Consider the following 22,226-nt stretch of genomic DNA (forward strand, 5'->3'; position numbering starts at 1 on the left):
CTTGCGGTTAGCAGTCCAATGTTGACTTAACAGGGGCATCAGGCTCCTCAGAGAGGAATATAGTAGCCGCTAAAATAGGTGGGTTTTTCTTTTACTGACACATTTACCTGTCCAATTGGCAATGGTCTACTTTGTCTCATTTAAGGGGTATTTGAGGAGGGCTTTGGAAGAAGGTGAAAAACCTGTGACGCTGAATCACAGAATGCTGATGCCATCGAGCTGGTTCCACCCTCCACGATGCTCCGTGAGACAGAATGAAACACTGCGCTGTCCTGTGTCAGCCTCACAGTTGTTGCAGCCGCTGCATCAGTTTAGTTCTTTGAGGGTCTTCCTCTTTTTCACTGGTCTTCTGTTCTCCGAGCGTGGGGGCCTTTGCCCGGGGCTGGTCTCTCCTAATAACTTGTCCAAAGTACATGAGATAAAGTCTGACCAGCCTCACTTGTAAGAATCATACTGGCTGTACTTCTGAGAAGTACATTCACCTTCATTCATCTCTCGGTCCGTGGGATTTTCCTTGTTCTTCACCAACCCCATCATTCAAATGCACCAGTCCTTCAGCCTTCTTTAGTCAGCGTCCAGCTTTCAGGTGCATGTGAGGTGACTGGAACTCTCATGGCTGGGGTCAGGCACACCTGAATCGTCAAAGTGACACCCTTGCTCTCCAACACTTTAAAGAGGTCCTTTGTAGCACATGCGTCCTATACAAATCTAATCTCTCGACTGCTGATTTCATAAGTATCGATTGTGGACCCAAGCCAATTGAAATCCTGGACAACTTCCATCTCTTCTCCATTTATCCTGGTGTTACCTATTTTTGGGTGAGGATTTTGGTTTTCTTTCCATACTGAACGCTGCCATTTTTTATTTTCATCAGCAAGTGCTTCAAGTCAACCTCAGTTGTAACAGACAGGATATAGCATCTTTATATCACATTATGTTAATAAGCCATCCTCCAATTCTGATGCCTCATTCTTTCTATCGTCTAGCTCCTGACATTGTTTGCTCAGCAAACAGCTGGGATCTCTATGGTGAGAGGATAGAACCCTGATGAGCGTGATTTGAAACCATGCAGGATGCCCTTTCTGTTCAAACGACTACATTTCGTTTCATGTTTAGGTTCCACATCAGCACAATGATGTGGGATTCCAGTTCTTCTTAATGTCATCCAGAGCTCTTTGTGATCCACACAGTCAAATGTCTATGCATCATCAGTTGAAAGACAAGCAAACGTCTTTCTGGTATTCCGATCTCTGACATCAGTAATAACGACCTCACCCCAAGTCCTCTTTTTCATCTGCTGGAGTTTCTGGCAGTTCCCTGTCTATGTACAGCTGCAATCATTTTTGAATCACCGTCACCAAAATCTTAATCACATGCGAGACTAATGATATTGTTTGACAATGTCCACATTCTGTTGGGTCCCTTTTCTTTGAATGGACACAAATATGGATCTCTTCCGGGCAGCTGGGCAGATAGCTGTCTCCCAAATTTCTCACCAGCTTGCCGAAACATTTCACTTGGGGTGCCACCAGTTCCTGGAGCCTTGTTTTGTGTTTGTTTGTAAATTATTTTATTGGGGACTTGTACAACCCTTATCACAATCCATCCATCCATCCATCCATTGTGTTAAGCACATTTGTCCATTTGTGGCCATCATCATTCTCAAAACATTTGCTTTCCACTTGAGCCCTTGTGGAGCCTTGTTTGGGGCTAATGTCTTCAGTGCGGCTCGGACTCCCTCCTTCAAAACCATCAGTTCTGGATCACAGGCTACCTCTTGCAATGGTTATATAGCAACTAGTTCTTTTTGGTCCAGTGACTGTGTATTTGTTCCTTCTTCTTCTGATGCTTCCTGTGTATTCGTTTCATCTTTTGATGCCTTCTGTAAGGTGCCATCTTTTCCCTACAGAATCTTTCAATATTGCAACTCAAAGCTGGAGCTAGTTCTTTCAGCTTGGCATATGCTTAGCATGAGTTTTTTCCTTTTTGGTTTTCTAACTTCATGTGTATGAACACTTCATTTTAATACTTTAGTTTGTCTTCTTAAGTGCCCTTTCACGTTTTCTGTTCAGTTCTTTTACTGTATAATTCTTCCAGCATTTGCTGTCGGTATGCTACGTTCAAGAGGAAGTTTCAGAGTCTCTTCTGAATCCACTTTGATTTTTTTTTCTTTCTTGTCTTTCTAATGACCTTTTGTTTTCTTCTTGGATAATGTTCTTGATATCATTAGTGTTCAATGTGTCAAATCTGTATTTGAGGTGTTCTTGAAATTCAGGTGGGATATGCTCAAAGTCATATTTTCGTTCTCATTAATTTTCTTTGACTTCAACCTGACCTCCTTACATATGAGCACCTGATGGTCTTTCCTCCAGTCTGCCCCTGACCTTGTTTATGATGATATTGAACTTCTATTGTCTCTCCTCACAGATGTAGTCGACTGGTTTCCCGTGTATTACATCTGATGAGGTCCATGTGTGCAGTCACAGTTTATGTCGTTTAAAAAGGTACCAAAAATCTTACCATAGTGAATGATGGGGGGAGTGCAGAGTGGAGACCCAAAGCCCATTAGTAGGCCACTGGAGATCCCCTTGCAGAGGGGTCTGGGGAGGAGACGAGCCAGTCAGGGTGCGATGTAGCAACGATGAAAAATACAACTTTCTTCTGGTTCCTAAATACTTCCTCCCCACTTCCCCACTATCATGATCTGAATTCTACCTTGCAAGTCTGGCTAGACCAGAGGATGGACACTGGTACAGATAGGAACTGGAAATGCAGGGAATCCAGGATGGATGAGCGATACAGGGAGGGTAGAGGGAAAGAGGGAACTGATTACAAGGAACTATATGTGACCTCCTCCCTGGGGGACGGACAACAGAAAAGTGGGTGAAGGGAGACGTCGGACAGGGCAAGATATGACAAAATAATAAGTTATAAATTATCAAGGGCTCATGAGGGAGGGGGGAACGGGGAGGGAGGAGAAAAATGAGGACCTAATGCTGGGGGCTTAAGTGGAGAGGAAATATTTTGAAAATGATGAGGGCAATGAATGTACAAATGTGCTTTACACAATTGATGTATGTATGGATAGTGATAAGAGTTGTATGAGCCCCTAGTAAAACTATTTTTTTAAAAAGGTATTTACAATGAAGATGTCATTGTTCTTACAAAATCTATCATAGGATCTCCAGCTTCATTTCTATTACCAAATCTGTATTTTCCAACTACTGTTCCTTCCTCTTTGTTTCCAATTTTTGCATTGTAATTACCAATAATTATCCATGTATCTTGATTGCAAGTTTGGTCAATTTCTGATTGATAAAATTGGTAAAAATTCTTCAGGTCTTTTTTATCACCAGCTTTAGTGGTTGGCGCTTATATTTGAACAATTGTACTGACTGGAGTTCCTTGTAGGAGTATAGATATTACCCAAACAGAGACAGCATTGTACGTCAAGATAGACTGCAAAACACAGAAAACATTGAGCATCAAGATAGACTGCAGAAGGTGTCTTTTTTGACAATGATTGTGACACCATATGAGTATCTAACTCAAAATGGCCAACAGCAGCCTATTTCAGCTTATTATTGCCTGAGATATTGATCTTCATGCATTCCATTTCGTTTCTGGTGACTTCTAAATTTCTTAGATTCATACTTCATACATTCTATTTTTTGATTGCTAATGAAGGTGGACAGCTGTTTCCTCTCATTTTGAGTAGCATCCCATCAGCATATGAGGAACCCGATACTTTACACCATCCGCATCATTGTGGTCAACTCTGTTTTGAGAAGGAAGCCCCCAGTTGTAATTTGAGGGCCTTGTAACCTGAGGGGCTCATCTTCCAGTGCTACACCTGACAATGTTCCACTTTATTCATAGCATGTCCAATGACCAGCTCCTTAGAAGTGGACAGCCTATGCCTTCGTCGTCGTCTTTTCTTACTCTGGAAGCTCCGATGGAACCTATTGACCTTGGGTGACTCTGCCAGTATTTGAAATACTGTTGGCACGGCTTCCAACATCACAGCAACATGCAAGTCACCACAGTACAACAAGCTTATAGACGGGGTCCAGATCACAGAATCCTGCCCTGAATTGACATGAAGTGAACAACAACAAGAAAGAAATACATAGAAAGTTATAGAGACCTTCCCTCGTGCAATCCTCCCTGATATAACTGTAAAAAACTACCAGTCTCCTTACTATCTCCATAGATTTACTTATCCTGGGTTTCATATAAAGAAATTCATATCCAAAAACCCCACAACAACACAACATAAGACACAGAGAAACCTCAATCCAAAGAGAGCAAAAAATAATAAAAACTAGACCAAGTTATAAATGGGTCAAAAAGGAAAATGAAGCCTAAGATGTTGAATTTTAACCTAACTATACTTGCAGCAATCTACTTTCTAATGCTCTTTATTTGAGGACAAGACTATTCACATCCTTGGTCAATGGTCCTAGGGAGTTCAGAGGAGGCTTAATCCATATGAGGGCTCTGCAAATAGATGCTGGACTTCCCCTGTCATCCATAGCCTTCTGCAAGTTGGGTACTCAGAATTTAAGCTCTAACACAATTCCCTCCTCTGGTTTAGATTTTATTATTTACAATCCTTGGATCACATAGGCTGGTGTTTTCCTTCCATGTAGTCTTAGCTGACATCTCACTTATATAGCAGTTTATTTTAAGACAAGACTTGAAAACCACTTCATTCGGATAGCTAGGTACCATCTGCTTTCTCCACCACACGTTGCTATAGCAACCATATCTTCAGTGATTGCTTCATAAGGGCAAGTATCAGACAGGGCCACGTCATGACTAATTGTTCTTAGATTAGGGTTTACTATCAGGTGTCAGCTCAAAAGCCACACAGTAATGACATCTAAGTGACAGAAAAGTAAAGTTCTCTCTGAAGTAAACCAGCATTACTTCAAGTTTGCTAACTCTTTTTTTTTTTGTTAAACATATATTTATTTATTTAAACATTTTATTAGGGGCTCATACAACTCTTATCACAATCCATACACACATCAATTGTGTAAAGCGCATTTGTACTTCATTCTCAAAACATTTTCTCTCCACTTAAACCCCCCCCCCCCCACATTAGGTCCTCATTTTTCCCCTCCCTCCCCGCTCCCCCCTCCCTCAAGTTTGCTAACTCTTATAGCTAAGTCAAGATGCCCTGAAGGCACAGTGCTTAAGTGCTTGGCTGCTAACCAAGTAATCTTTGTTTCAAACTCACCGGCTGTGCAGTGGCAGAAAGATGTGGTGATCTGCTTCTGTAACGAGTGCAGCCTTGGAAACCCTGTGGGGACAGTTCTGTTTGATCCTGAAGGGCCACCATACATTCAAACATGCTGGTTGGTATCACGTTTGCTTGTTTGTTTGGGTGGCTGGGTTTTACAGGGGAGGCTAATTCTGACTAATGGATGCTACTACCTCTAGCATGTCTTCAAGTAATAGTAGACAAGCTACATCACTGACTCAAACTCACAGTGAATTTCTAAGAGAAACAAACCTCAGCTCAGGGTGATAAAGATAATAAATGTGTATTCATCCATATCATTTCTGTGTAATAAAAACCTGATGAGAACTCCACATGTTAAATCTATGGAGAAAAAGATTACATAAAAACAATGCAAAACAGGACAGATAAACCCCTCAGGAAGAATAATGGGAGTAGCGATACCATGAGAGTAGGGGGAATGTGGGGAGAGAAAGGGGGAGCAGATGGCAATGATTGACATATAATCCCCACCCCCACCCAGGGTGACGAGCAACAGAAGCATGGGTGAAGGGAGACAGTAGACGGTGTAAGATATGACAATAATAATTTATAATTTATCAAGGGCTCATGAGGGTGGGAGGGTGGCAGAGAGAGGAAAAAAGAGGAGCAGATATCAAGGGCTCAAGTAGGAAAAATTTTTTTTTAAGGATGATGGCAACATATGTACAAATGTGCTTGACACAATGGATGTGTGGATTTTTGTAAGAGTTGTAAGAGCACCCAATAAAATGATTTATTAAAATTTTAAAAATGCAAAAATACTACAGTGGGAAAGAAAAAGATTTTAAATATGTCTGAAAAGAAATCGACCTCGAGAACCTGAAGAAAAATCCTCCAATAAAAGTTTCATATTCTTCCTCTGGAGAATGATGGCCTTTCTAGTCCTATAAAGAGTTACAGTCTGAGGTACCCACAGAGGCAGTTCATCCCCTCTTATCCGGTCACTATGGATCAGCATTGACTTGAAGGCAGTGCGTTTGTTTATTCCAGGAATACATTTAAAAGAATATTGTGGTAGTTACATAATCTGGTGTCAATTTGGAACTTGAGAGGAATAAGAGTGAAGGGGTGGAGTCTAATCTGCCAATCAGATCATAACCAATGAGGCCTCTGTGTGGGCATGGCCTTCTCATGAGAATTCTGGGAAATAGGGATTTCCTCCTTGGAGGCGGAAGACACACTCTCTGCTCACTCCTTGGGAGACATTGCAGCTGACAAGACACATGGAACTACACTAGTGCCCTGAGCTGGAGAAGCCACACGGACCTACCCTGATGCAACCAGACCTCTGGAGCCAGAGAAGCTACATAGAGACCCCTGCCAGCGCTGAGATGCTTACAGTGCCACTGGACCCAAAGACTGTCTACCCACTGGCCTGTGATCATCCTGCATTCGGTGTCATTGCACGTGTTTTGTGAGTCTGAAGAGGACTTTATAGTTTGGTTTGGACGTATGGGCTAATATTGGACTTATGGGCTTGATCTGGACTGGGTTGGGACATTTTTTCAATATTCAATTGCTTTTGTATATAAACCTCTTTCGTATATATGTATGCATGTTTATGGATTTGTTTCTCTAGTCTACCCAGACTAACACAAATATAAAACTAATAAAACAAGAAATGAGAGTTGAGATAAGAAAATAGAAGACTGAGGTTGCAATTATAATAAAATAAAAAAATGCCACAGTGGCTGTTTTATCATGTGCATTTACTATTTTTAAACAAATAACATTAAAGTATATTTCCTGTCTAGATGGCTTGAGATACATAGAATCAGAAAGTTGGCTGTTTTGTAGCAAACAGATACTTGGTGTTCTGGTATGTGCTTTTCAACTGGAATATGCAAATGAGCAAGTCTTCTGAAATCTCCATGTGGTAACATGTCCTAGCTCTTGTATCAGGGTAATTTGACTGAGTCATATTTTGGCAATATTATACCAGTGCAGAATCAACCTGGCATGCCACCCTAGTTGTTTAAAGGGCTATAGTAGGCACAAATACGAAGGCTTAGAAAGATTAATCTCATTCCCTAATGGTTCTTTTTTGTTGTCTTTTAAGGCAATGATCATATTCTTGACATGACACTTTGTTGTTGTTTTTTTACCAAAAATGGCTTTGTGATTTGTAGTATTAAATTTACAAAATTGACGCTGGGGGGGGGGGGGGGGGGGGGGGGGAGGGCCCCCCCCCCCCCCGCTGCTACTCCTATTGCTACTACTCAGATTCAGTAATACTACTTCGGTAATGCACAATTGTACGGTTGAGATATATAAGTATTATATTAAAGTCATCGAGAGCATGAGAGATAATACAATAATACAGTCAGGCATGATACATGGCAACATGCTCACCTCAGCCCAGCTTGGTGGTCCACGTGGAGAGAGGGGGAAGGGAAGGAGGGGAAGGGAACAAGGGAGAGGGGAGTGACCAGGGAGTGAGCAGCAAGGAGCTCAGAGTCAGAGAGAGATCTATATTGCTGAGTCACACCTATATACCTTTTGGGGGCATGCCAGCCCACTAATTACAGGTAGAGACATACATCACAGGGAGGAGCTGCACTATAAGTTACACAGCAATGAGAGGGTGGTCTAGGGGATGATCTCTGGGTCTCCATAGGAACATTATCAGTAGGGTGCAAACTCCATCTACAGGAGCCTGTCCATTGTCCCCAGAGGCAGGGAGCAGGCCCACCCCTGTGGAGGGATGAGACAGCAGTCTGGCAGCAAGTATCTGACTTCCCCCCCACAGTGATTGAACAATGACATTGGGTCCATATAATGACCTTGAGTAAGATAATGAGCCAGAAACTCCTCTAAATAGTTACCTTGAACTATAGGCAGTTCTCAGACTCATAGTATCTCCATTTTAAAGATGATAACAGGAAGCATAAAGGAGCTCAACATTTTGCCCCACTGGGCTTTGTCCTTCTGTGGTCTGAGTGGCATCTTTCCCCTGGCTCTTGAGATTACATTCAGTACGGGGAAGAGAGATCCAACTCATTCAGAAAGCATTACAATGGGCTTTGGAAGGTCCAGTCCCACTTCACAGTCTCTAAGGAGGTGGGATGACAGGGAGCATTGTGGACGGGGCTGGAAGAAACCAGAACCACCTCCTAAGAGTTCTTCGGCTAGATCACCCAAAACGTGGCATTTTATTTCTGACAAAGTGTCATTTAGGCTCTAGAGGAACACAGTACTTTTCAAAGCATCAGTAAAACTTGCTAAGATTTTAATATTTATTGGTGCTACTTAACATGCTAGTGAACTTGACATGAAATTGTAAGGAAAATAAGATAGGCTGGATGAACAATCTGGAGGAGAAAACAATGGGACTGACAGCTTCGGGGGACATGGGAGAGGGGGAGGTGTGGGGAAAGGAAGTGGTGTTAACAAACCCAGGGATAAGGGAACAACAAGTGATCCAAATTGGTGGTGAGGTGGGTGTGGGAGGCCTGGTAGGGCATAATCAAGGGTAATGTAACAAGAGGAACTGCTGAAACCCTGGTGGGGACTGAGCATGATAGTGGGACAGGAGGAAAGTCAAGGGAAATGGAGGAAAGAGCTGGGAGGCAAAGGGCATTTATAGAGGTCTAGATAAAGACATGTACATATGCAAATATATTTATATATGAGGATGGGGAAATAGATCTATGTGCCTATATTTATAGGTTTAGTATTAAGGTAGCAGAAGGACATTAGGCCTCCACTCAAGTACTCCCTCAATGCAAGAATACTTTCTTCTATTAAATTGGCATTCTATGATCCTCACCTTCCCGACACAACTGCTGAAGACAAAGTGGATGAATAAGCAAATGTGGCAAAGAAAACTGATGGTGCCCAGCTATCAAAAGATATAGCATCTGGGGTCTTAAAGGTTTGAAGGTAAACAAGCTCAGAAGCAACAAAGCCCACATGGAGGCATCATAAGAACAAAAAATCTTACCATAGCAAATGAGTGGGGGAATGTGGAGTGGAGACCCAAAGCCCATTTGTAGGCCACTGGAGAGCCCCTTGCAAAGGGACCTCTGGGAGGAGATGAGCCAGACAGGGTGCAATGTAGCAACGATGAAAAATACAACTTTCCTCTAGTTCCTTAATGGTTCCTCCACCCACCCACTATCATGATCCCGATTCTACCTTGCAAGTCTGGCTAGACCAGAAGGTGTACACTGGTACAGATAGGAACTGGAAACAGGGAATCCAGGGTGGATGACCCCTTCAGAACCAGTGGTATAAGTGGTAATACTGGGAACAGAGAGGGAGAGGGGTTTGGAAAGGGGGAACCGATTACAAGGATCTACATGTGACCTCCTCCCTGGGGGATGGACAACAGAAAAGTGGGTGAAGGGAGACTTCGGACAGGGCAAGATATGACAAAATAATAATTTATAAATTATCAAGGGCTCATGAAGGAGCGGGGAGCGAGGAGGGAGGGGGAAAAAAAGGACCTGATGCCAGAGGCTTAAGTGGAGAGCAAATGTTTTGAGAATGATGAGGGCAATGAATGTACAAATATGCTTTACACAATTGATGTGTGTATGGATTGTGATAAGAGTTGTATGAGCCCCTAATAAAACGATTTTTAAAAATTGTAAGGAAAACATGTATCTTCAACGCAACTACCCCTGGAGCCTGTTTTAATGCAGTGGAAACGGGACTAAAACCAGGGCCACTGCCATCGAGCCGATTCCAATTCATAGTGACCTTGTGGGACAGAACTTGTAGAAACGTCTCATAGGCTCCCAAGGCAGAAGGAGTCCTAGTTACATAGCAGGTTACACTCTGGAAAACCCACAGGAGCACATCTACTCTGTCTGATAGGGTTGCTATGAATCAGAATTGATGACGGCATTGAGCTCTGCTTTTAATTTTTACAGAAACAAATTGCCAGGTAGTGTCTCCCAATGGAGCTGCCAGTGGATTCGAACAGCCAGCCTTTTGATTAGGATCAGAGCTCTTTAGAAATAATAAAACCCATTGGCACCGAGTCAATTCCAGCACACAGTGAGCCAAAGGCTGCCGCTCTGAGGGGCAGGGCTTTCAGCTGGCAGTGGAGCTCTGGAAGCACGGTGCCATCGGAGCGCTTCTGGAAACATGCCCCAAACCGAACCCACGGCCATCAGTTCTATCCCAGCTCATAGCCAACCTATCCAGCGTTTCCAAGACTAAATCTTTCCAGAAGCAGGCAGTTTCTTCCACGGAGTGGCTGGTGGGTTTGAACTGCAGACCTTGTCGTTTCCAGCCCGACACTTACCCCAGTAGCACCATCCGGGCTGTCAACTGCTTTAAGAATGGCAACAGATGCACACTCGGCAGTAGCAGGATGAGGGTCACATGTATGAAGAGAGAGAGAGATACCACCAGGCAGAATCAGAAGGAAGTGCTGAGTGCTGGCAGAGGAGGAAGGAGCAGAAAGACTCTTATCTAGAGGCTGAGACAGCCTGTGCCACTGGCTGAGGCAGCTCGTGCAAAGAGGAAATCAAGTAACCGTTTCAACAAGGAGGCACGCTCAAGTCCTTGAGAGCCGGTTTGCCCTCTGAGTGAGCAGAGCCCACGGTGCTGACAATATGCACAAGCAGACTAGCAGTTTGCGACAAGGGGCTCAGTCCAGGAGCCCATATTTATGGGACATGGGAGTTTTGCATTATGTTCAAGTGTTGCTTTGCTTTCATTTTTTTCTCTTTTGTGGTGAAGTCTGGCTGCGTGACTAAAAACAGTACTGAAACTTATCAACAATTTGCAGCTTTTACTTCCATATTTTTCCTTCCCTAGGTTCAGTTTCTTCAGAGCCTGACCACTCCAAGTTCATCACAGGAATCTGAGATCCACATAATGGGTGTGGGCATGGTATAGTGTACACACTACACTCCCGGACAGAGGTTGAATTGGATGGAGTGCTAACCACCGTGTGTTGACATCTCATCCATTCAATGGAAGGATGTTTTCCCAGACTAGCAAGTACCCATCGAGAGTCAAAGGGCACAGGCCAGCCCGGGCACTGTGTGCGTGTTAGGCACCGGGTGTGGTTTCTAAACCATGCACTGTATGAGAATCACCGAGGGGCTTTTGCCGTGTATATTCCAGGTTCCTCAGTGCAGAGATGCTAAGTGGTCGGCTCATAATAGGGCATCTTTTTAACAAGCCCATATGTGCTTCTGGTGATCTGGACGGGGGGCTGACTTTTGAAAATTACCATCATCCATCTGTCCCTTTGTTGGTCTGTGGTGGCTTGCATGTGCTATGATGCTGGGAGCTACACCACCGAGAGTTCAAACACCAGCAGAGTCAACCGTGGAAGACCGTCTCAGCTGAACTTTCAGACTAACATGAACTAGGAAGAAGGTCTGGCCATATATGTCTGAAAAGTAATGAAAACCTTCGGGATCACCACAGAATCGTGTCTTCTGCCAGAGCCCCCAATAAAACGATCTTTAAAAACAAAATTGCAACAAAAAAAAATTGCATCTGGTATAGTGCTGGGAGTTGAGCTCCCTAGCTTGGGAAGCATATACAGACCCAAACAAATAGACTCAAGCATGGCTCATAGACCATGAAGAACAGCTCATGTTCCAGTCATAACATAGGTTGTCATGAATCAGAGTCCACTCAACAGCAACTAGCAATACACTTGAGAATCACTGTGTGCACTTGACCTCACACTCTCTGCATTCGCATCACCAAGCCCCAATCCCCACCACCACCCCACCACCCTAGGGCTCTTCCTTCCACCTGCTTGTAGTAGCTTCCTTTCTCTTCAACCCAGACTAGACTTTCATGTCAGGTTAAAATGCCCTCCTTCACATACACAAAATGCAATCCCTCTTTCCCACCCAAGGTAGTTTTCTTATGTGTAATTGGTATGAACTGGTCCTAAACATTAGATAGATGGGAATATAGAAAAGAATTGGGACGACCATAAAGATACTAATGGGAAACTTTCAAATTTGCTTCAATAAACATTGGATGAGGGATGAAAGGTTACCAGAGAGAAAGTTGCTCTGTGCCCAAGGGGCCTCTTACTGAGCCATCGTTTGAGAGAAGAAGGCAAGCGTAATAATGGCACCAGGGATGCAATTGTCACCATCCTGAACATAGGGGACTCTAGCCTCTGCTACTCCACAGACTCGCCGCGCCAGCCTTGCCGGGAGCTCGATAGAAATGCAGAAGGCCTGGCCCCAACCCAACTACACTAACACATAGTCTACTTTTGAACAAGATCCCCAGGATGTTCCCAGGTACTATAAAGTCTGAAAGTCCTGTTCTACTGGAAGAGACAGCTTATTTCTTCAACAGGTAATTGCAAGGGAAAAGGGAAGGCAGCCACACTGTTCTCAAAGCAAAGATGAGAAGTCACAGAGGGCAAGGAAACTGGATGGATGAGGAAGCGGAAGGCAGGATGGAAATGGGGGGGAGTGCTGATACATTGCAGGGAGGGGGCAGGCAGGGAAGAAGGAGGAGAAGGGTAGCAACCAATACCACAGAGCAATTTATATGTAAATTGTTGACCAGGAAATAAATTTGCTATGCAAACTTTTACCTAAAACACAATAAAATATGTTTGTTTTTTTCTTAAGTAAACAGTTTTAGTTACCTCATGTTGCTATACATACTACAAATGGTTGGCTTTAAAAAATGGATATTTGTTTTATCACAGTCCGGGGGGCTAAAAGTCCAAATCAAGATCACAGTCATCCCTTCTGTAACCCTCTCACCTCATTTTCTGGTGTCCTTGACATTCCTTTGTCTGCAGACAACTTTCACAATTCTTCTGACTCCTTTTTATGTCTCTCTGGTCCTCTTATAACGCAGAAGTGATTAGGTTTAGGATCTACCCTCACTAGTATACTCTCTAATTTATAGAATTCATTACATTAGATTGCCCCATGGAAGGTAATCTGCTCTGCTTGAGGCTAATGGATTTAAGTGCATGTAATTCATGATGGCCACTAGTCATGTGCTCAGTTGCTCCATGGGAGAAAGATGAGGCTTTCTAATCCTGTAAAGAGTCAAAGTCTTACCAAAACATAATAAAATATATTAAAACAAAAAACAACAAAGGATCCTTAGAAACCCACAGGGGCAATCTGGCCCGATGGGGTATAAGAGCCAGAATCGACATGATAACAATGAGAATATTTTTGCAATTTTTAAAAATATTTTAGTCAAAACAGAGAAAATTGAAGACTGATTGTTATGCAATAATACAGTCAATGCAAGAGAGGACCTTAGGTCCAGCCGCACCACGAGACACGACATCCCTCACTGACCCATAGCACTATGGGGGACTATAGCCCTATCTGACCCTACCACACTGGGATGAAACACTAAGGGCATGCAACAGAGCAGCAAGGGGAGCAGAGCAATGAAGTCCCTGGGGAATACCAAAAATAGACTGTGGGCCAGCGCATGGCACCTCAGCAGACTAAACCAGAAAATATTCCAAAAGGTCAACAAACAGGTGGAACTCTTTATAGCTTTTTTTGCCATTGTTTTTTTGGTTGTTGTTGTTTTGCTTTGCTTTGTCTTGTTTTTGTGCTTATTATTATTTCTACATGTCTATCTAGATAAGATAGGCAAAATAAACAATCTGGAGGAGAAAACAATGGGACCGATAGTTCCGAGGAGGGAACGGGAGAGGGAGAGGTGGGGGAAGGGAAAGGGGGGTGTCAACAAACCCAGGGACAAGAGAACAACAAGTGATCTAAAATCGATGGCTAGGAGGGCGTAGGATGCCTGGTGGGCCTTGATCAAGGGCATTGTAGCCGAGAAGAATTACTGAAACCCAAATGAAGGCCAAACATGATAGCAGGACAAGAGGAAAGTAAAAGGAAATAGAGGAAAGAACTAGGAGGCAAAGGACATTTATAGAAGTTTAAATCTGGGCATGTACATAGGTAAATATATTTATATATAATGATAGGGAAACAAATCTATGTACATATATTTATATGTTAAGTATTAAGGTAGCAGATGGACATTGGGCCTCTACTCAAGTATTCCCTCAATGCAAGAACATTTTGTTCTAATAACCCAGCATTCTGTGAAGCTCACCTTCCCTGACACAATCACTGAAGACAAAATGGGTGCATAAGCCAATGTGGTGAAGAAAGCTGATGGTGCCTGACTATCAAAAGATATAGTGTCTGGGGTCTTAAAGGCCTGAAGATAAACAAGCAGCCATCTTGCTCAGAAGTAACAAAGCCCACATGGAAGAAGCACACCAACGATCATGAGGTGTCGATAGGATCAGGTATCAAGCATCAAAGACCCAGTAAAGATCATATTGCTGTGAATGAGGGGAGAGTGGAGTGGAGACCCAAAGTCCATCTGTAGACAGTTGGATAGTCCCTTACAGAAGAGTCACAAGAAAGAGACAAGCCAGTCAGGGTGCAGTATAACAACAATGAAACATACAACTTTCCTCTAGTTCTTTAATGCTTCCTCCCACCCACTATCATGACTGCAATTCTACCTTACAAATCTGCTAGCCCAGAGCATGTACACTGGTACAGATAAGAGTTTGAAACACAGGCACTCCAGGACAGATAATGAGGACCAATAATGAGGGTAGCCATACCAGGAGGGGAAAGGGAAGGTGGGGGGAGAAAGGGGAACCAATCACAATGATCTACATACAACCCCCTCCCAAGGGGATGGACAACAGAAAAGTAGGTGAAGGGAAAGCGGTCAGAGTAAGACATGAAAAAAAAAAAAAAATTGTCAAGGTTTTATGAGAGAGCTGGGGGTGGCGGCGGGCGAGAATGAGCTGATACCAAGGGCTCAAGTAGAAAGAAACTGTTTTGGAAATTGATGCTGGAAACATATGTACAAATGTGCTTGACACAATGGAGATATGTATGGATTATTATAAGAGCTGTAAGAGCTATCAATAAAATGAACAATCAATCAATCAATAATTTGTCGGAGACAGCAGGAGAAAATGGAATACTGATTATTATGTAATAATACTAAGGAGCCATTGTAAAATATTACTCAGCCATAAGAGAAATGAAGTGCTCGTACATACTGTATCGCTTTCCTAAGGCAGCTAGAACAAAGCTCCACAGAGTACATGGCTTCTAAGAAATTTGTTGTCTCACAGTTCTGGAGGCTAGAAGCTTCCGTCAGCATGTTCGCCAGTCCCATTCTCTCTAGAAAATCCTCTCTTGTCTCTCTCAGCTGTTGATAGTCCCAGGTGTTCCTTGTTGTGCAGATGCATTGTCACATGACTGTGTTTCTTCTATGGACGACGTGCAGATGCATTGTCACATGACTGTGTTTCTTCTATCGACGTCTCTTCTCTTTAATAAAGGAACCACTCAGATAGGATTAGAACCCTGTGTTGCTTAATGGATATCATCTACAACGAACCTAGTTCCAAACCAGGTCATGTTTACAGGTACTAATCTCAAACCATAATGCATGCTATGACAAGGAGAACCTTGACATCGCTGTCAATGAAATGAACCAGACACAAAGGGAAAAATATCGCCTGACCCCACGTACATGAGCGGCAAAAGTTTATTAGTGTTTACCAGGGACTAGGACAAGGGTGGGGTGGGCGTTATTGATTAAGGAATACTGAGTTTCTGCTTGGGTGATGAGAATCCTTCGGAATAAGCATTGTTCATACACTTAATGCCACTAAATTTATACTTTAAGATGACTAACATAGCAAATTAAATTATATATTTCTGTGTAACACTTTAATCTAGAAATTAATAGGGAGAAAGAATATATACTGAAAGAAAAACACATATTGGTACATAAAACTACAGAAAGCCAAGAAAACAGAGAATCTGTGATGACTGATGTATGTGTAGGTTTGGCTAAGCTATGATTCTCAGTGGTTTGGATGATCTTATGTAATCTCTTCCCATTTTGCAATTCCATGTGAGCAGTCAATAAGATGAATGGGGAGTTTCTTTGCACTGTTCTAGCAAAGCTCACTTTTTCTTCACCCTGTGCGCTTCTCATTGCCTGAGCAGAGGTCTTGAGTTCAGCAATACCGAGAAGCATGTGAGCCACAGAGGCCTCTGGCCTATCACCTGATCCACAAATATGGGCTCGCCAGCAGCACCCACAAGTGTGTGAGCCATTTCCTTGAAGCAACTATCTCTTTATATATTTATATGTGTTTCACTCCTTGAGAGAACTCAGACTAAGACATTGCCAGAGAAAAAAAATCATGCTTTTTCCCACAATAAATTTGACAGCTGATTTCTCAACAAAAACAATAGATCTCAGAACACGATAGCAGGATGTCAGCAGAGCAGCCCTGGAGGTACAGTGATTAAAGTGCTCAGCTGGCCCTGCTGTTACACAGCAGAAAGATGCAGGAGTCAGCTTCTGTGCAGATTAGAGATGGGGGAGGGGGGACCATAAAACTGCCAACCTAGATTTCTAAATCTAATGAAACATACCTTCAAGCCTGAAGATGAATTCTCTATTTTGCCCTGAGTGATTATTACATTTTCTCTCTGTTTAAAGTTTTATGAAGCTCTGTAATTATGATTTCTATATTATATCTCCATAGAAAAAGAAAATAATAGGGTGATATTCAGGTTTGACATGAATAAATGCATTTCGCTTATTTGTAAGGTAGTCATGGCAAGGCACTCAAGGAAGACCTGATAACATTCATTGAGAGCGAGGGAGTTAGAATGAACGATTGCAATGCTAGTTCAATAGGTAGAGTCTAGAGTTTTAGTACTTCAGGTGTTTACTTTTCAAACAGGTGGAAGGTTTGACCTTAGGATGAACTCCACTGAGGCTGTGTGCTAGGTTGTAGTTAGGGACCAAAGTCAATGCAGGCAGGCACAGTTTCAGCAAGCTCTGGACAAAAGACTGGAGAAAGATCACCTTCTTTCAGTGAGTGAGCAGGAATTCAGGGTTTATATGCAAAATTCTCACCTTGTTTGCCACAATAAGCACCAGCGTGATGTCAAAGACCAGTCTGTTTTCTCTTCAGAGTCAGAGATTGGCTCAGTGCTGTATCTTCTTTTCATTATTAGATATTAGAGAAGGTCTATAAAGTTAGGCCTCAAGGCTAGTTTCCAAAGATTAGCTATATTATGTTTTTCTTCTGTCACAGAATGCTGGGTAAAGTAAGCTTAAAGGTTGTTTACATTCTTCACGTATGTCTTATCCACTGATGTTTAAGCTCCGGAGTTCCTTAAAGAACTGTTTAGTAACTTACAAGTTTCTACTAATTTGCAGTTAATTTAACTCAAAACTTCCTGCCATCATCTTACAGTGACACAGAGAGCCTCAAAAAGGTATTTCTAAATCCGTGGATGCTGTGTATGCATTTTGAAAGCACCCTTGTGACTTTATACCTTAGGCGTATGATTCATGAACATTCTACAAACATAAGAACACATTTTACCACAATGGGGGGAAAAGAAAGATAGAATGTATAGAAAAAGGAGGAAGGAGGCGAACGGAAAACAGGAGACGGTTGTAGATTAAACACATGGGCCACGAACTGATCATTATGACAGCAAGCCATTTGTATATATTTGAAAATGTCCCCGATGATATCATCCAGGTTCAATCAGAGCAGCAAAAACACGTGAAAATACACAAGACTTGACTTTGTGCCAGGGCAGCCACTGATTACGTCGTCTCTGAGGCTCTGTTCTCAGCTGACATGGGGTCTGAAGTCCAGCGCAGCAGTCAGTGGCATAAAGCAGGGAGGTGAGGTTCAGGCTGGACCCCTGGAGGACAGATGGAAACAGCCCTGCCTCCCCCCCTCCCGTGCCTGTTCACGTGGCCTTGGTGTTGGAGGGAAGGGCTCTGCTTCAGGAAACTAGAGACCCACATCTGGCCTGGCAGTCAGAGAAGCACAGGGAGCATCTCAGGGAAGACAGTACTTTTAGCTCCAGATGCTGAGTCTTACCAGTGAGGAACTTCAGCACATCAGCAAGAGTCCCGGAGAAAGTGGCTGCTGTGTCCAGTCTATCTTCCAGTCTCCCAACAATCTCCCTGGTGGCCCACCATTACATTCAAGAAAGAGAATTCTGGGAAATGTAGTTTAGCATAGTCAACCCGCCCAAGCCTTATACCTAGCCGGAAGTAAAAGTTGTAAGGAAATAAATGGTTAGATGGGGCAGTGCCTGAAGCTGCTGGAGTCAAACTACTTCACACAAAAGACTGGGGTGTGCATGGTGTATTAGCTTCCTGTACCTGCTGTACTTCCGGTACCATAATAGGTTGGGGGGGGGGGGTACGAGGAACCTTGGTGCCTTAGTGCTTGTGTATGCACTCTGCTGTTAACCAAAGGTGGGCATTTTGAACCCCTCAGCTTCTTGGAGAGAGATGCTGCAGTCTGTTTCCACGAAGACTTACACACTTGGAAGCACTATGGGGCAGTCTGGGTCCTATGGGGGCACTGGAGCCACAGTGTGACTCTGACAGTAACTTAATTTTTTTAACCCTTTATATTTCTGGAGGCTACAAGTCCAAAATCAAGGTTTTAAAAAGGTCTTGTTCTTGTTCCCACAGTAGCATTTAGGGGAGAATCTTTCCTGGCCTCTTCCAGCTTATGGTGGCCACAATCCAACTGAACCTTGGATTGAGGCAGCATAACTCCAGTCACTGCCACCAGCATCTTCCTTCTGTGTCTCTTCTCCTTTCCCTATAAGGAGATCACTCGTTGGCCACCTTCCCAACACAATCACTGAAGACAAATATAAGCAAATGTGGTGAAGAAAGCTGGTGGTGCTCGGCTACCAAAAGATATAGCACCTGGGGTCTTAAAGGCTTGAAGATAAACGAGCGGTCATCTAGCTGAGAAGCAACAAAGCCCACATGGAAAAAGCAAACCAGCCTGTGCGATCACAAGGTGTCGAAGGGATCAGGTATCAGGCATCAAAGAACAAAAAATCATATTGTGAATGAGGGGGGAGTGTGGAGTGGGACCCAAAGCCCATCTGTAGACAACTGGACATCCCCTTACAGAAGGGTCGTGGGGAGGAGACGAGCCACTCAGGGTGCAGTGTAGCAACGATGAAACATACAACTTTCCTCTAGTTCTTTCATGCTTCCTCCCCCCAACCCCACTATCATGATCCCAATTCTACCTTACAAATCCGGCTAGACCAGAGCATGTAGACAGGTTCAGATAAGAGCTCGCAACACAGGGAATCCACGGCAGATAAACCCTTCAGGACCAATAATGAGAGTATCAATACGAGGAGGGTAAGGGGGAGGTGAGGGGAGAAAGGGGGAACTGATCACAATGATCTACATATAACCCCCTCCCAGGGGGACGGACAACAGAAAATTGGGTGAAGGGAGACAGCAGTCGGTGTAAGACATGAAAAAATAATAATTTATAAATTATCAAGGATTCATGAGGAAGGGAGGGTGGGGGAGGTGGGAAATGAGCTGATACCAAGGGCTCAAGTAGAAAGAAAATGTTTTGAAAATCATTTTGAAAATGATGATGGCGACAAATGTACAAATGTGCTTGACACAATGGATGGATGTATAGATTGTGATAAGAGATGTAAGAGCCCTCAATAAAATGATTTAAAATAAAAGAATAAAGAAGTAAACAAACAAATATAAAAAGAGTTACCGCCTCAGAAATCTCAGGGGAAGTTCTACCCTGTCCTATAGGTCACCTTGAGTGGGAATCAACTCTACTTACACCCTAAAAATGGTCAAAATGGTAACCTTTGCTATATTACTATTGAAACCACCCAGCCCAATCCAGATCAAATCCTTAAGTCCAATATTAGCCCACATGTCTGATACCAATCAATAAATTCCTCTTCACACTCACAAAACATATGTAATGATACCCAATGCAGGAAGATCACAGGTCAGTGGGTGGAAAAGTCTTGTGGATCCAGTGGTGGTGGAAGCATTTCGACGCTGGCGTGGGTCTCTCTGTGGCTCCTCCAGCTCCAGGGCTCTGGCTGCATCAGTGTAGCTCCATCAGGCTGGTCTTCAGTAATGCCTGGCAAGGAGTGAGTGTATCTGGCCTCCAGTGAGCTATTTATCTCCGTGGTGCCTCCAAATGAGGTCATCAAGCTGCTACCTGATTGACAGGCTAGACTCCACCCCTGCACAAGTTGACACAAGATTATGTAACTATCACACATAGTGACCCCATGTGACAGTTTAGGATGCCCACTAGGGATTTCTTGGCTGTAATCTTTATGGGAGCAGGTCACCAGGTCTTACTCCTGCAGAGAGGCTAAGTGGATTCATCTGTCTTTCAGTTCGTAGCTGGGAATTTAAAACTACTTGAGCCTAGCTAGCAGAATGATTACTCATTGGGCAGTGATTCAAAAGGTCAGCAGTTAGAAACCACCAGCTACTTCTCAGGAGCAAGGGGGGCTTTCTACTCCCATAAACAGAATTTCAGCCCACGGGCAAATCTACTTTGTCCTGGATGATTGCAATGAGTTGGCATCGACTTGATGGCTCTGAGTTTGTTGTTTGGGAGTTTTCTGCCACCACGTCTCCTTATATACATTTGTACCACAATAAAAAAATTAATGATTGCAAATGTATTTTCCTTCCTAGAGAAAGCTTTATTGTAATGGTTGCACCTGCTCTGGATGCACACCAGCGGGTTTAACTGTGGAGGCACGGGGGCCCCCACAGGCGGGTTCACCTTTGGCACCTCGAAGACGGCCACCACCGCCACACGCCACCGGCTTTTCCTTCTCCACCCACAGCGCCGGCGCGTTTAACTTTGGGATGCCCTCCCAGCCGGCCGCCAGTCCCCCCTTGACCAGTCTGTTCACCCTCAGCACCCAGGCACCCGCCACCCAGACCCCTGGCTTCAGTTTCGGAGCCGCTGCGACACCAGCTTCTGGGACGACAGGCTTTTCCTTAGGCATGAACCCCCCCCAAAGTTAAACCTGGACACCCCCTCAGCCCCGCAGGCCACGGGCAACCCCAGCGCCTTCGGACTGGGCGGCAGCACCCTTGGAAATGCCATGGCTAGCGCCAGCACTTCAAACCAGCCAGCACCCGGGGGCTTCGTGTACGGCTCCTCAGCCACTGCCAACCCTGTGCCCACCACCACCACCCCACCATTTCCGGGGGCTTCTCGCTCAGAGGCGGGAGCACAGCTCCGGCCGTGGCCCCCAGCTTCAGCCTGGGCTCCCTGGGTGGCTCAGTGGCACAGCCCTCGGCCCTGGCTGGGTTATCTTTCTTGCCAGCCACCTCTGCGGCCTCTGCCACTACAACCACCCAGCCAGCCGCGTCAGCGCCCACGGCACCACCACCAGTACCATTGGGCCCTCCCTCTTCGCCTCCATCCTCACTGGGCCGGCCTCATCCACTGTCCCCGGCCTCTCACTGTGCCCTCCCACCACCGCAGCCACGGCCCCCAGCACTGGGGCACTGGGCTTCACTTTAAAGGGCCCTGGGGCGACTTCTAGCACCGCCACTGTGGCGTCCACTGCAGCCACCACCTTCTCCCTGAACCTGAAACCTCTGGCTCCCGTCGGGCTGACCAGCGTGGTGCCCACCACTGGGACCGCTCTGCCCAGCACTACTGCCCCACACCTCCCTCTGGCGCCCCTGCCAGCCCGGCGCTGACCTACGCGCAGCTGGAGAGCTTGATCAACAAGTGGAGCCTGGAGCTGGGGGACCAGGAGCGCCACTTTCTGCAGCAGGCCACGCAGGCCAATGCCTGGGATCGCACGCTGCTGGAGAACGGCGAGAAGTTCACACCCTGCACCGTGACGTGGAGAAGGTGAAGCTGGACCAGCGGCGGCTGGACTTCATCCTGTCGCAGCAGAAGGAGCTGGAGGACCTGCTGGGGCCCCTGGGGAGGCGGCCAAGGGGCAGAGCGGCACTGTCTACCTGCAGCACGCCGATGAGGAGCGAGAGACCTACAAGCTGGCCGAGACCCCAAGGGCATCATGGAGCACCTGAACACTGCCGGCTGCCGGGCCGACGCCAGCGA

At 44.7% G+C, this 22,226-nt stretch overlaps 1 pseudogene; it reads left to right on the forward strand.

The window, feature by feature from the left end:
* The first annotated feature begins 20,865 nt into the window (after positions 1–20,865).
* On the forward strand, positions 20,866–22,195 carry LOC101648151 (annotated as a pseudogene).
* Positions 22,196–22,226: the final 31 nt, after the last annotated feature.

The sequence above is a fragment of the Echinops telfairi genome, unplaced genomic scaffold (genome assembly GCF_000313985.2).
Source record: "Echinops telfairi isolate 266 unplaced genomic scaffold, ASM31398v2 ScPeMD7_7400;HRSCAF=8409, whole genome shotgun sequence".
In the NCBI taxonomy this organism is placed as follows: Eukaryota; Metazoa; Chordata; class Mammalia; order Afrosoricida; family Tenrecidae; genus Echinops; species Echinops telfairi.